The sequence below is a fragment of the Eucyclogobius newberryi genome, unplaced genomic scaffold (genome assembly GCF_026437365.1).
Source record: "Eucyclogobius newberryi isolate DKJ021-1_F unplaced genomic scaffold, fEucNew1.0.hap1 SCAF_60, whole genome shotgun sequence".
In the NCBI taxonomy this organism is placed as follows: domain Eukaryota; kingdom Metazoa; phylum Chordata; class Actinopteri; order Gobiiformes; family Gobiidae; genus Eucyclogobius; species Eucyclogobius newberryi.
Genome location: NW_027316279.1, coordinates 255,636 through 271,177, shown reverse-complemented (window position 1 = coordinate 271,177; position 15,542 = coordinate 255,636). Strand labels below are relative to the sequence as shown.

The 15,542-nt window shown below is 53.0% G+C and overlaps 2 non-coding genes across 2 annotated transcripts; both read right to left on the bottom strand.

The window, feature by feature from the left end:
* Window positions 1–9,896: 9,896 nt before the first annotated feature.
* trnas-cga (transfer RNA serine (anticodon CGA)) lies at window positions 9,897–9,978 on the bottom strand. The gene has a single exon. It is a non-coding gene; the product is annotated as a tRNA-Ser (tRNA).
* A 1,264-nt stretch (window positions 9,979–11,242) lies between these two features.
* Window positions 11,243–11,314, bottom strand: trnaa-ugc (transfer RNA alanine (anticodon UGC)). Its single transcript has one exon. It is a non-coding gene; the product is annotated as a tRNA-Ala (tRNA).
* Between the last annotated feature and the right edge of the window lie 4,228 nt (window positions 11,315–15,542).

The following is a 15,542-nucleotide window of genomic DNA, read 5'->3' as shown; positions in this document are numbered from 1 at the left end:
TGAGGGCTCCAGGCTCCAGGGGCTCCGACCCGGAGCCTCCGACCCGCAGAAGGTGCTCCCTGGCCGGGCAAAGTCTGGCCGTGTGCGGGGTGGATGATCCCTGCTCCGCCTCACGCGAGTTCGAGACCGGCTGGGTGCCCTTTTATCCATGAGGCACTGCACTGCCTCCGGCAGCCGAGTTCGGGGCCCGGTGAGGGCTCCAGGCTCCAGGGGCTCCGACCCGGAGCCTCCGACCCGCAGAAGGTGCTCCCTGGCCGGGCAAAGTCTGGCCGTGTGCGGGGTGGATGATCCCTGCTCCGCCTCACGCGAGTTCGAGACCGGCTGGGTGCCCTTTTATCCATGAGGCACTGCACTGCCTCCGGCAGCCGAGTTCGGGGCCCGGTGAGGGCTCCAGGCACCAGGGGCTCCGACCCGGAGCCTCCGACCCGCAGAAGGTGCTCCCTGGCCGGGCAAAGTCTGGCCGTGTGCGGGGTGGATGATCCCTGCTCCGCCTCACGCGAGTTCGAGACCGGCTGGGTGCCCTTTTATCCATGAGGCACTGCACTGCCTCCGGCAGCCGAGTTCGGGGCCCGGTGAGGGCTCCAGGCTCCAGGGGCTCCGACCCGGAGCCTCCGACCCGCAGAAGGTGCTCCCTGGCCGGGCAAAGTCTGGTCGTGTGCGGGGTGGATGATCCCTGCTCCGCCTCACGCGAGTTCGAGACCGGCTGGGTGCCCTTTTATCCATGAGGCACTGCACTGCCTCCGGCAGCCGAGTTCGGGGCCCGGTGAGGGCTCCAGGCTCCAGGGGCTCCGACCCGGAGCCTCCGACCCGCAGAAGGTGCTCCCTGGCCGGGCAAAGTCTGGCCGTGTGCGGGGTGGATGATCCCTGCTCCGCCTCACGCGAGTTCGAGACCGGCTGGGTGCCCTTTTATCCATGAGGCACTGCACTGCCTCCGGCAGCCGAGTTCGGGGCCCGGTGAGGGCTCCAGGCTCCAGGGGCTCCGACCCGGAGCCTCCGACCCGCAGAAGGTGCTCCCTGGCCGGGCAAAGTCTGGCCGTGTGCGGGGTGGATGATCCCTGCTCCGCCTCACGCGAGTTCGAGACCGGCTGGGTGCCCTTTTATCCATGAGGCACTGCACTGCCTCCGGCAGCCGAGTTCGGGGCCCGGTGAGGGCTCCAGGCTCCAGGGGCTCCGACCCGGAGCCTCCGACCCGCAGAAGGTGCTCCCTGGCCGGGCAAAGTCTGGCCGTGTGCGGGGTGGATGATCCCTGCTCCGCCTCACGCGAGTTCGAGACCGGCTGGGTGCCCTTTTATCCAAGAATCAACTGGAGTGTGGAGCTTCTACGGGCCTCCAGGGGCACTGCCGACCCAGAGCTGTGCCCCGGCTTCAGTTCTCTGTATCTCAGGAAGTTTTTTATTTATACATTTATTTCATCCATAATCTCTGGCGCCTAAAGGGTTATCAGTCCTTGGGGCTTGGGGCTAGGCTTGGCGTTTGTCAAATATTTATTTATTTTTGTCCACCTTTATTTACAAAAAATACAGAAGATGGCAGCAGATGATAAGGTATTGAAACCAAAAACTCTGTATTCTAACCCTTTAAGCGCCAAAGTCGCAGAAATGCAACTTTACCGTACAAGGAAATTAATGAAATAATAGTAGAAAATGAATCACTTCAGTCATTGGTCGGTTCGGTGCAACTTCCCTTTATTAGCCAGGTATGATCCAGGGCAGATCCGGTAAGGAAAAAAATGGCTGGAGGAAGTACACGTGGCATGCAATTTACAGCAGATTCTGACTCTGAAGGGTATTATCTCCCCGAGAGTGACGATGGATTTCCAAGTGGAGATGAAGGGACTTCGAAACAACGGACAGGTGCAAAGGACAGACGGAGGCGAGGAACCAGTGGAACCAGTGGCTGCAGTAAAACTTGCCCGGTGGATGAGAGCTGGGACATGCTGAGAGAGGTCGAGGTATTTGAGGCATGGATCAAACCTTTTGAAGACCCAGTTGGCTACACAGGAGAGATGGATCTGACGGATGCTAATCCATTTGATATTCTGTCACTCTTTCTGACCGATCAGTTTTGGACTTTCATTACTGATGAGACAAATAGATATGCACATCAGTGTATGGCACCTATGATTCTGAAGCCACATTCAAGATTTCTTGAGTGGTATGATGTATCAGTCACCGAAATGAAAGCTTTCTTCGCTTTGCATCTCTCCATGGGCCTTGTTGAGAAACCTGAAATCGAGGATTACTGGGGAACATTTTGGCTTACACAAACGCCTGGATTTGGAAATGTAATGTCAAGAAACAGATTTGAAATCATTCTTTCGTTCTTTCATTTTGTCAACAATAATGATTATGTGAGAACAGGCGAGCCCGGGCACGATAAACTGTTCAAAGTCCGCCCAATAATAGATTTGATTATTCCCAAATTTGCAGCAGTTTACAGTCCAATCAAGGAGCTTTCTTTAGATGAAATGACAATAGCTTTCAAGGGGAGATCTTCACTAAAATGTTACTCTCCGAATAAACCTGACAAATATGGCTATAGAGTGTATGCCCTGAGTGAAAGCTGTTCAGGGTATGTTTTGCGCTGGTCAATGCACACTGGACAGTACAAAAATAATGCAAGCAACATCAGTGCAACACACGCAGTTGTCCGTGAGTTGGTTTCTCCCTTTACGGGCAAAGGACACGAGATTTACATGGACAGTTACTATACCTCGCCTGTAATTGCAAATGAATTAGCAGATTTGGAAACTGGACTGTGTGGGACGGTAAGGATTACCAGGTTGGGGATGCCAAAATGCCTTGGTAAAAGTGTCTTACAGCTGAAAAAAGGAGATGACCCAGTTTTTTGCAGAAAGGGAAAACTCCTGGCTTGTGCTTGGCACGATACTAAACGTCTCACCATGTTGTCCACAGTCCATGGAAATGATTGTGTTCAGAGGAGGATCCGATCCAAGACAGATGACACTGGCTTCCGTGACATCAAAAGACCTGTATGTGTCGACCAGTACAACGCCTACATGGGTGGAGTGGACACTGCTGACCAGAGGATGAAGACATACCTCTTTCCACACAGGTCCCGGAAATGGTATCATCGCATATTCAATGCCATTATAAGCATAAGTATTGTCAACTCACACATCATATACACCAAATCCACTCCAGGCCCACACAAACCTTTAAAGGTTTACATTCAGAACATTATTGATGCATTACTGGCTGATCACTCCAAAAAACAAGAAAGGCGCTCAAGACCGGAGGGTGAAATGCCACAGAGACTCACAGAGCGTCATTGGCTTTGTCAAGCAGAGGGACGTCCAGACTGCGCCGTGTGCTCTGACCGCTCTCGTACCAAAGGCAGGCGGCAAACAAAGTACAGGTGCCGTCAGTGTGGCGTTGGCCTCTGTGCGGTTCCATGCAACGAGAGATACCATACGCTAAAAAACTTTAAATGCTGTCATTTGGATATGTAAAAGTGCAGGGTACCTTGACCCTGGATGGACATCTTTTCTGTGATGGCTCTCTCCTTTCTTCACTGCTTTCTCCACAACCTGCCTGGCACCAATGATGGATGTATAAGTTGGAAAAATAAAAAAAATGAAAAAAATACATAATAAATACCGTGTTTGTCATCATTTGGTCAGAACTTGTAATCAGGGCCCGAGTTTGAAGATGTGAGCAAAAGGGGTGAAAATGGGTTAAAATGTGAAAAAACACCAAAATGAGCAAAATGAAATAATCCCCCATCATCAGTGCACAGTTTGCCCCCAGAAAAGCACTCCCCTGGGGCCTGGAGGTGATCTGACCACCAGAATATAGTACCATATACCCCTGCTGGACTTAGAAAAAAAACCGAGCTTCCAGCCAATAGTACACTATACCCGAGGGACTCTGTCGTTTTTCGGCAATAGTACACTATACCCGAGGGACTCTGTCGTTTTTCGGCAATAGTACGCTATACCCGAGGGACTCTGTCGTTTTTCGGCAATAGTACACTATACCCGAGGGACTCTGTCGTTTTTCGGCAATATTACACTATACCCGAGGGACTCTGTCGTTTTTCCGGGCCGTAGTATGAAGTTGTGAGCAAAAGGGGTGAAAATGGGTTAAAATGTGAAAAAACACCAAAATGAGCAAAATGAAATAATCCCCCATCATCAGTGCACTGTTTGCCCCCAGAAAAGCACTCCCCTGGGGCCTGGAGGTGATCTGACCATCAGAGTATAGCACCATATGCCCCTGAGGGACTTAGAGTAAAAACCGAAATAGTACACTATGCCTGAAAAGACTCTGTCATTTTTCGGCAATAGTACACTTTACCCGAGCGACTCTGTCGTTTTTCGGCAATAGTACACTATATACCGTTGGACTTAGTCGTTTTTTGGGCTCGTGGGAATAAGCGTTAAGCTCAAGATTCCCGGGCTAAATCACGCTGCTCCCGAGAAATTCTTACGCTGCTCTCACGCGGAATGTGCAAAATGGTAATGCTGGGAGGGAGGGGCGGGCGGTTTTTGAGAATGACGTTTTTCGCAATCGAAACAGGTACATTTCCTGGTTGAGCGGCTACCGGGCAAGGAGCTCGTTTGACGGGCACACGAGAACCGCGATCGATGGGCCCCGTTCTGGTTTTATCCAGCTTCCAAGGCTCCTTCACAGCCGTAATGTCAAGTCATGGTTCGGAGGTGCGGAGGTGAGCGTCGGATCACGGAGCCTCTGAATGGAGCCCCGCGCTCCGCGCTCCTCCGGGCTCTAAGCACCGCTCAGACCCGGCATGAGAGGGTCTATTTTCGGCTTGATTTTACCAGACTCCCGGGCACTTCCAGAAGCTTCCTGTTTGCTCTGATTGCTCGGGGCAGAGCACGGTGTCACGCTGACCACGGGCTGTACGCGGAGGTGACCCGCTCCGTGATCTTAGCGCCGCCCAGACCCAGGGCCATCCACCCCGCACACGGCCAGACTTTGCCCGGCCAGGGAGCACCTTCTGCGGGTCGGAGGCTCCGGGTCGGAGCCCCTGGAGCCTGGAGCCCTCACCGGGCCCCGAACTTGGCTGCCGGAGGCAGTGCAGTGCCTCATGGATAAAAGGGCACCCAGCCGTCCAACTCGCGTGAGGCGGAGCAGGGATCATCCATGAATCAACCATGAAAATGGTACAAATCATGGTTCTATGTATACCAGACAAGGAGCTTGGTCTATTGGCACTCAAGACCCGCCATCGTAGGGCCCTGTTCTGGTTTTATCCAGCTTCGAAGGCTCCTGCGCACTGCGGGTTTGTTTACATTTTGCGGCTGTGGTTTGCTCCGGCTAACCTCACGCCGGACACGTTGGAAGCGAGGCCGAGACAGAGGTCCCACCAGGCGCGGGGCTTCAGTCTGACTGGCTTCCCCCGCGCCTGGCCCCTTGTCTCCGGAGATGGGACCGTCACTCACCCCCGCACTGAAGGACGCGCGGCTTGAAGGATGATGGCTGCGCTTAGCCCCTGTGCCAGGGGCTCTGAGCCAGTCCCCTTCAGCCTCAACGCGTCCGGTGGGAACACAGTCCGGGTCCATTGTTGCTCACCCCTGCGCAGAAGGACGCGCGGCTTGGAGGATGATGGCTGCGCTTAGCCCCTGGCACAGGGGCTCTGCACCAGTCCCCTTCAGCCTCAACGCGTCCGGTGGAACAACAGTCCAGGCCCACTGTCACTCACCCCCGCACTGACGGACGCGCGGCTTGGAGGATGATGGCTGCGCTTAGCCCCTGTTACAGGGGCTCTGCGCCAGTCTCCTTCAGCCTCAACGCGTCCGACGGAACCACAGTCCGAGCACATTGTCACTCACCCCCGCGCAGCAGGAGGCGCGGCTTGAAGGATGATGGCTGCGCTTAGCCCCTGGGCCCAAGGGCTCTGCGCCAGTCCCCTTCAGCCTCAACGTGTCCGATGGCTCTGCGCGGGGCGGGGGGCAGGGCCGGCGCATATTTTTGGTCCGACTCCGGTCCCTTCCTCGTCTCTGAGTTTGTCAAATGCAGCGCCTGTCCAGGGCTCACTTTGCTATCAACTGGCTGGTCACCGCCATCGTAGGGCCCCGTTCTGGTTTCATCCAGCTTCGAAGGCTCCTGCGCACTGCGGGGTTGTTGGCATTTGTGGTCCTGATTTGCGCTGGCTCACCCTTACGCTGGACACAGCGCCAGATGATATATTTGGTCCGACTCCGGTCCCTTCCTCGTCTCTGAGTTTGTCAAATGCAGCGCCTGTCCAGGGCTCACTTTGCTATCAACTGGCTGGTCACCGCCATCGTAGGGCCCCGTTCTGGTTTCATCCAGCTTCGAAGGCTCCTGCGCACTGCTGGGTTGTTGGCATTTGTGGTCCAGAGCCCCGGCTCTAAATTAAACCTGTTACCCTAGTAGGCCGGCCTCCGGGTCCCCCTCTCTTCTTCGGTTATTGGGCGCGGGGGCAGCCAGTGGAGGGCAAGGGCCCTGCCTCCAAGTGTGGTGTAGGGAACAGGGGAGCCAGGGCCTTGGGGTCCTGGTGCTTTTTATGTTTTAAAGTGGCTCAGAGTACCAAGGGCACGGACTTCCAGGGGGCTGCACCAAGGGTGTGTAGGTCGTGTTGGGGTGCTTAAGTGTGGGTACCCGGGGACGAAAGGTGGGCCGGGGCCGGCGCGAGCCTCTGTGGTGAGTGCTGGGCCGTTCCCTTGGTACTCCAGTCGGAGTACCAAGGGCACGGACTTCCATGGTATAGTACCAAGGGCTTGGACCTGCAGGGGGCTGAAACAAGGGTGTGTAGCCCGTGTGGGGGTGCTTAAGTGTGGGTCCCCGGGTTCGAAGGGAGGGCCTGGTCCCCGGTGGTCATCCCCGGAGTCCCAGAGCCTGCAACCCGGGGAAGAGTGGCCCGTCCCCAGACTGAGTTTGGGGGAATGCGGGGTGGCTCTGGAGGTGCTCCGTGGGTTCCAGGGGGTGTTCAGTGGAGGCCATGCCCAGCCAGAGTGGCCCGTCCCCAGACTGAGTTTGGGGGAATGCGGGGTGGCTCTGGAGGGGCTCCAGGGGTTCCAGGGGGTGCTCGGCGGAGGCCATGCCCAGCCAGAGTGGCCCTTCCCCGGGCAGAATCTGGGGAGAGTGGGGGGTGGCTCTGGAGGTGCTCCGGGGGCTCCAGGGGTTCCAGGGGGTGCTCAGTGGGGGCCATGCCCAGCCAGAGTGGCCCTTCCCCGGGGTGAGTCTGGAGGAGTGGGGGGTGGCTCTGGAGGGGCTCCAGGGGTTCCAGGGGGTGCTCGGCGGAGGCCATGCCCAGCCAGAGTGGCCCTTCCCCGGGCAGAGTCTGGAGGAGTGGGGGGTGGCTCTGGAGGTGCTCCGGGGGCTCCAGGGGTTCCAGGGGGTGCTCAGCGGAGGCCATGCCCAGCCAGAGTTGCCCTTCCCCGGGGTGAGTCTGGAGGAGTGGGGGGTGGCTCTGGAGGGGCTCCAGGGGTTCCAGGGGGGTGCTCGGCGGAGGCCATGCCCAGCCAGAGTGGCCCTTCCCCGGGGTGAGTCTGGAGGAGTGGGGCCTGGCTCTGGAGGTGCTCCGGGGGCTCCAGGGGGTGCTCAGTGGAGGCCATGCCCAGCCAGAGTGGCCCTTCCCCGGGCAGAATCTGGGGAGAGTGGGGGGTGGCTCTGGAGGTGCTCCGGGGGCTCCAGGGGTTCCAGGGGGTGCTCAGTGGGGGCCATGCCCAGCCAGAGTGGCCCTTCCCCGGGGTGAGTCTGGAGGAGTGGGGGGTGGCTCTGGAGGGGCTCCAGGGGTTCCAGGGGGTGCTCGGCGGAGGCCATGCCCAGCCAGAGTGGCCCTTCCCCGGGGTGAGTCTGGAGGAGTGGGGGGTGGCTCTGGAGGGGCTCCAGGGGTTCCAGGGGGTGCTCGGCGGAGGCCATGCCCAGCCAGAGTGGCCCTTCCCCGGGCATAGTCTGGGGAGAGTGGGGGGTGGCTCTGGGGGTGCTCCGGGGGCTCCAGGGGGTGCTCAGTGGAGGCCATGCCCAGCCAGAGTGTCCCTTCTCCGGGCAGAGTCTGGAGGAGTGGGGGGTGGCTCTGGAGGTGCTCCGGGGGCTCCAGGGGTTCCAGGGGGTGCTCAGTGGGGGCCATGCCCAGCCAGAGTGGCCCTTCCCCGGGCAAAGTCTGGAGGAGTGGGGGGTGGCTCTGGAGGGGCTCCAGGGGTTCCAGGGGGTGCTCGGCGGAGGCCATGCCCAGCCAGAGTGGCCCTTCCCCGGGGTGAGTCTGGAGTAGTGGGGGGTGGCTCTGGAGGGCCTCCGGGGGTTCCAGGGGGTGCTCGGCGGAGGCCATGCCCAGCCAGAGTGTCCCTTCCCCGGGCAGAGTCTGGGGAGAGTGGGGGGTGGCTCTGGAGGTGCTCCGGGGGCTCCAGGGGTTCCAGGTGGTGGTCAGCGGAGGCCATGCCCAGCCAGAGTGGACCTTCCCCGGGGTGAGTCTGGAGGAGTGGGGGGTGGCCCTGGAGGTGCTCCAGGGGTTCCAGGGGGTGCTCGGCGGAGGCCATGCCCAGCCAGAGTGGCCCTTCCCCGGGGTTAGTCTGGAGTAGTGGGGGGTGGCTCTGGAGGGCCTCCGGGGGTTCCAGGGGGTGCTCAGCGGAGGCCATGCCCGGCCAGAGTGGCCCTTCCCCGGGCAGAGTCTGGGGAGAGTGGGGGGTGGCTCTGGAGGTGCTCCGGGGGCTCCAGGGGGTGCTCAGTGGAGGCCATGCCCAGCCAGAGTGTCCCTTCCCCGGGCAGAGTCTGGAGGAGTGGGGGGTGGCTCTGGAGGTGCTCCGGGGGCTCCAGGGGGTGCTCAGTGGAGGCCATGCCCAGCCAGAGTGGCCCTTCCCCGGGCAGAATCTGGGGAGAGTGGGGGGTGGCTCTGGAGGTGCTCCGGGGGCTCCAGGGGTTCCAGGGGGTACTCAGTGGGGGCCATGCCCAGCCAGAGTGGCCCTTCCCCGGGCAAAGTCTGGAGGAGTGGGGGGTGGCTCTGGAGGGGCTCCAGGGGTTCCAGGGGGTGCTCGGCGGAGGCCATGCCCAGCCAGAGTGGCCCTTCCCCGGGGTGAGTCTGGAGGAGTGGGGGGTGGCTCTGGAGGGGCTCCAGGGGTTCCAGGGGGTGCTCGGCGGAGGCCATGCCCAGCCAGAGTGGCACTTCCCCGGGCATAGTCTGGGGAGAGTGGGGGGTGGCTCTGGAGGTGCTCCGGGGGCTCCAGGGGTTCCAGGGGGTGCTCAGTGGGGGCCATGCCCAGCCAGAGTGGCCCTTCCCCGGGCAAAGTCTGGCCGTGTGCGGGGTGGATGATCCCTGCTCCGCCTCACGCGAGTTCGAGACCGGCTGGGTGCCCTTTTATCCATGAGGCACTGCACTGCCTCCGGCAGCCGAGTTCGGGGCCCGGTGAGGGCTCCAGGCTCCAGGGGCTCCGACCCGGAGCCTCCGACCCGCAGAAGGTGCTCCCTGGCCGGGCAAAGTCTGGCCGTGTGCGGGGTGGATGATCCCTGCTCCGCCTCACGCGAGTTCGAGACCGGCTGGGTGCCCCTTTATCCATGAGGCACTGCACTGCCTCCGGCAGCCGAGTTCGGGGCCCGGTGAGGGCTCCAGGCTCCAGGGGCTCCGACCCGGAGCCTCCGACCCGCAGAAGGTGCTCCCTGGCCGGGCAAAGTCTGGCCGTGTGCGGGGTGGATGATCCCTGCTCCGCCTCACGCGAGTTCGAGACCGGCTGGGTGCCCTTTTATCCAAGAATAAACTGGAGTGTGGAGCTTCTACGGGCCTCCAGGGGCACTGCCGACCCAGAGCTGTGCCCCGGCTTCAGTTCTCTGTATCTCAGGAAGTTTTTTATTTATACATTTATTTCATCCATAATCTCTGGCGCCTAAAGGGTTAAACATCTGCGAACATGCTGGTTTATAGAATGGAACGAAACCTCAAAAACTGTGCTGCTAAACAGACGTTGTTGACAGGATTCGAACCTGTGCGGGGAAACCTCAATGGATTTCGAGTCCATCGCCTTAACCTCTCGGCCACAACAACAATAGGCATACACTCTGAGTTTAAGAAAGTGGAAATGATACACATTATTCTCTGAAACCAACGCAATTACGTTACCAGATTTAACCCTCCATGAATTCTTGCAGGATTGCTTCAATGATATCTGCAGACAGCATGTTTTATTAAGCATTGTAAGCTCAGGTTTGGCAAGACATACCCATATTGGAAGTTGGGAATGTCGCCCAGGCTGCCTCGGCGAGAACTAGAAATTCTAACCCCTAGACCATATGAGAAATTTAAAGATCAAGAGTAACCGATTGAATTGTAACATAAGCCTAATTGATGTTTGAGAGGTTAAGGAACAGTGCATAGTTGGGTCATCAGCTTTTAAACATGCATTTTTAAAGCAGCACATATCTCGGGATTTGTATTTTGCTTTTGGTTCAGCCAAATAGAGCCACTTTGTGATTTTTAATAGAGTTTTTTTTTTAGATGGGATAAGACGCACTATCAAGCATATTTCATATTTCAACAAAAGGTATCTAAAAAATCACTGCCTTGTAATATGGCAAGGTGACAGTCCACAATGTATTTATTGATTTTTTTAAGCTTGTGGATGCAATTTTGATTTTTGAATATCCATTAGCCAAAGAGTAGGAGCTATCATTTATGGCCGTGGCTGGAGAGGCGCAGCGCGGTCAAATGGCCGCGCAGTTTCAGGGACCGCGGCATTTCCCTTATAGCCCGTTATAGCCTCATGGCTAACCCTAACCTTAACCTTAACCTTAACCCTAACCTAAACGCTAACCCTAACCCTAACCTTAACCTTAACTTTAACCTTAACCTTAACCTTAACCTTAACCTTAACCTTAACCTTAACCTTAACCTTAACCTTAACCTTAACCTTAACCCTAACCTTTACCCTAACCTTAACCTTAAACCCTAACCCTAACCCTAACCTTAACCCGGCGCGGTCTAAAACGGCGCTAAAACGCGTTCAAATAGCGCAGCAGTTTCAGGAGCCGCGGCGCGCGGCCGGCACAAAAATAACATGGCAGTTTCGGCCGCGCGCCGCGGCTCTGCAGACACTCCCATCGTTTATACTGCTCAAAGCCCAAAACTACTTAAAAACTTCACTGTAGCGGAAAACAGTTTTGACACACTCCAGATGGGACTTGAACTCACAATCCCTGGCTTATCCATTAGGCCACTGGGGCTCCACGTGTGCTGATGTGATGAATTTAAGCGAAGGTCTCTAAAAAGCAATGCAGCGCAATGTGCCAATTAGCAAAGATGTACTATTGCCTGGAGATGCTGGGGATTGAACCCAGGACCTCATACGTGCAAAGCATGTGCTCTACCACTGAGCTACATCCCCTTCATTAAAAATGCTCAGAAATGATAGAATGCACAAAAACAGAACAGATAGAATAGAAACAGAACAGAAACCGTGATCGGATAAAAAATTCTATTCTGTATTTTTTTTTAATTCATATTTTACTGGTTATGGCACAAGTTGTTACTTTACTTACATGTGTGTCACTTTTTGTGTGTTACAGTAACTTCTTTGGCCTGATCACCCAGTCCACAAGTGTTCCTGTACCTATATATTTACAAATCAAGCACTGTTAAGCAGGTGACGTCCTTTGCTGGTCAGGGGGAAGAGAAAGGTATGTTTCCAGCAGGGTTCTAAGAAATATGAAGCAATGCCAATGGATTTCTTGCCCATCGGCTTGACCACCTGGCCACCACAATACTGCATCTTTGGAAAAATACAGTGAAAGCTTGAGACCAATAAAAAATCCTTCTGGCTCGGCCTATTAGATCACGGACCTGAAATCCACAATCCCAGATTTTGGAGGCTAGTGTCCTGTGCATATTGCTTATGGGGTTATGTACCCATAATAGGCTCAAATTGCTTCAAAATGTCTAATCATGGGTCTTTTTTTAACCTACATCTTCTTTCACTACACAGCTATCCTTTTCCCCAAAAAATAAATAACAATATAGGATGGACAAAAGCAATGTGCTACTAATGTCAGATCCTTATGTAACAAATCTCTCTTAATTAATAATTTTATTTCTTCTTATAATATTGATTTTATGTTTTTAACTGAAACATGGCTTGACAAAAACACAGGAAATGTAGTTCTGATAGAATCTGCTCCACCCAACTTTAAGTTTGAATCTGAAACACGAGAAAACAAAAAAGGGGGTGGAGTCTGTGCTGTCTTTAGAGATGAAATAATTATCCGCAGGTTGTTCTTTTGGGGTGTTTTCATCATTTGAGTATGTATCCTTTAAAATGGAGCTAAAACGGTCTCCATCCATTCTCTTCATTGTTTTATACAAGCCTCCCCAGCACTGCCAAAGTTTTACTGATGATTTTACTGAGATGCTTTCAGTCATATGCACAGACTTTGATGGTTTGGTCATTACAGGTGATTTCAATGTGCATGTTGATAATATTTGTGACAGAAACGCTAAAGAGCTTGATGCTGTCCTTGAAACCTTCAGTCTTACTCAGCATGTGAGAGGCCCCACCCACAGCAAAGGACACACTCTAGATCTCATAATTACAAAGGGGGTAAATATTTCAAATGTTAATGTGATCGATGTTGCTCTGTCTGATCATTTCTGTGTCTTCTTTGACCTGTCTGTTTCTCCCAAACCTCCGGTTGGTCCTGCAATTGTTCAGAGGAGACACATAAGTGATGGCACAGGTGCACTGTTTATGGAAATGATAAACTTTGAAAATGTCTCATGTTCTAATGTAAATGATTTGTTGAACTCTGTTACATCTAGTGTTTTGAATGTTCTGGACACCATCGCCCCTATAAAGGCTAAAATGGTTAAAAATAAGCAGAAGGCGCCGTGGAGAAATGATGATTCGGTCAGGGCACAGAAAAGGGAGTGCCGCAGGGCCGAACGGAAATGGCGCAAGTCAAAGCTCCAGGTTCAAAAAGAGATTTACAAAGAGAAGCTGAACATGTACAACCTAATCTTATGTAGAACTAGGGAAAGATATGTCTCTGAAATTATTGGAAGCTGCAACTCGCGTGTCCTGTTTGCCACAGTAAACAGATTAACAAACCCTCCAGCTCAGCTGCCGTTAGAACTAATTTCCACATCCAAGTGTAATGAGTTTGCATTATTCTTTAATGACAAAGTTCAGGGCATTAAAAATGCTATAAATCCCACAATGCAAAAAAATTACCCTAAAACCACCAAGACACTTAGAGCTAACTCACTTTGCACCAGTAACTGACAAAACTGTCCATGAGATCATCACCAGTCTGAGTTCATCTACATGCTGCCTTGATGTGTTACCCACCAGATTTCTAAAGTCTGTGCTGAACAGTTTGTTAGCACAATTCACTCACATAGTTAACATGTCGCTTCAATCTGGAACATTCCCAATGTCTTTGAAAACTGCGGTCATAAAGCCTCTCCTAAAGAAGAGCAGTCTTGATGCTGCAGTACTGAGTCATTACCGGCCCATCTCTAATCTGACATTTTGGGGCAAAGTCCTTGAAAAGGTTGTTTACCAACAGCTCACAGATTTCCTCTTAATAAACAACTCATTTGATGCTTTTCAGTCAGGTTTTAGACCTCATCACAGCACTGAGACTGCTCTTGTCAAGGTGACAAATGACATCCGCCTGAACACTGACACGGGCAAAGCCTCAGTCTTAATTCTGTTAGATCTGAGTGCTGCTTTTGACACTGTTGATCATGGGATCCTCTTACAGAGACTAGAGGACTGGGTGGGCATCACTGGCACTGCCCTAAACTGGTTAAGGTCCTATCTGGAAGACAGGAAGTACTTTGTTGAAATTGGTAGCTGTGTCTCAGACCACATGACCCTGACCTGTGGAGTGCCCCAAGGGTCAGTCCTGGGTCCCCTTCTGTTCAACCTCTACATGCTGCCGTTAGGTCAGTTGATACGCAGTGAAAATGTGTCCTATCACAATTATGCAGACGACACTCAGATCTATGTTTCACTATCGGCAGGTGACTATGGACCAGTAGATTCACTCTGTCACTGCATCCAACAGATCAGTTTGTGGATGCAAAACAACTTTCTCCAGCTGAACTCAGACAAGACTGAAATAATTGTTTTTGGCCCACAGAAACAAAGAGAAAGTGTTAGCGGTCACCTCCAGAGTCTCGCTCTAAAACCTACAAACCAAATTAGAAATCTGGGGGTAATAATGGACTCAGATTTGAACTTTAATAGCCACGTCAAATAAATAACATCAGCAGCTTTTTACCATCGAAAAAACATTGCCAAAATCAAAAATATAGTGTCAAAACCAGATTTAGAGAGACTTATCCAGGCGTTTGTCTCCAGTAGATTAGACTATTGTAACAGCCTGCTCACTGGCCTCTCCAAACGAGTTCTAAAACAGCTGCAGTACATCCAGAACGCTGCTGCTCGGGTCCTGACTAGAACCAGGAAGTATGATCACATTAGTCCTGTTCTCAGGTCTCTGCAATGGCTCCCTGTGGCTCAGAGAATAGACTTTAAAGCAGCTCTGCTTGTGTACAAGTCTCTCCATGGCCTAGCACCAAAGTACATCTTGGATGTGTTAGTGCCATATGAACCATCTCGGACTCTGAGGACCTCAGGGACCGGCCTCTTGCTGGTGCCCAGAGTCAGGACAAAACATGGGGAATCTGCGTTTCAGTTTTATGCAGCTAAAATCTGGAACAGTCTTCCTGAAGATGTGAGACAGGCTTCAACTCTGACAATGTTCAAATCTAAGCTAAAAACAGTTTTGTTTAGCTGCGCATGTGATTGAAAGGATTTTTTCTTTGCACTCTTCTCTTTTGTTTGTGATTATTAGTTTAAAAAATCAGTTGGATTGATCATTTTTAATTTAGTTAATTTTTTTGTATTTCTGTTTCTGTAATTTCTTTGTGATTTGAATGCATTTTTCCTGCTGTGTGAAGCACTTTGAATTGCCTTGTGTATGAAATGTGCTCTACAAATAAACTTGCCTTGCCTAGTTTCAAAGGTAATGTGGAACCGGGAGCTTTCACTGAAGATCGGCTTCCATCATCCAACACATTACTGACTAGTTTGATGAATTCTAATGAACAATCCCTATAATGCAGGTAAACTTATTCTAGCAGAGGATGGTTTCGATCTATCGACCTCTGGGTTATGGGCCCAGCACGCTTCCGCTGCGCCACTCTGCTGATTGGCAACCATGATGGGACTCGAACCTGCAATCCCTGGTTCAAGAGGCCAGTGCATTATGCCTATGGGGCTGTATAAGTCTAATGGACTCAAATTGCTTCAAAATATGAAATCTAAATTTAAAGGAATGTGGAAGTTGAATCTCGCAACGAAAGACTGTGCTCTAACACTGAGCTACATAACCATCTATTACCTGTCATGATTTTTTTCCCAAGCAAGACCTGGAGACAACCTCTTTCACTTTGTGCCATCAACGGAATATTGAATGGAGATGCAGGGGATCGAACAAAGGATTTCATACATGCCCTCGTTCTGAAAGAACTGCTCCGAAATTAAACATCTGCGAACATGCTGGTTTATAGAATGGAACGAAACCTCAAAAACTGTGCTGCTAAACAGA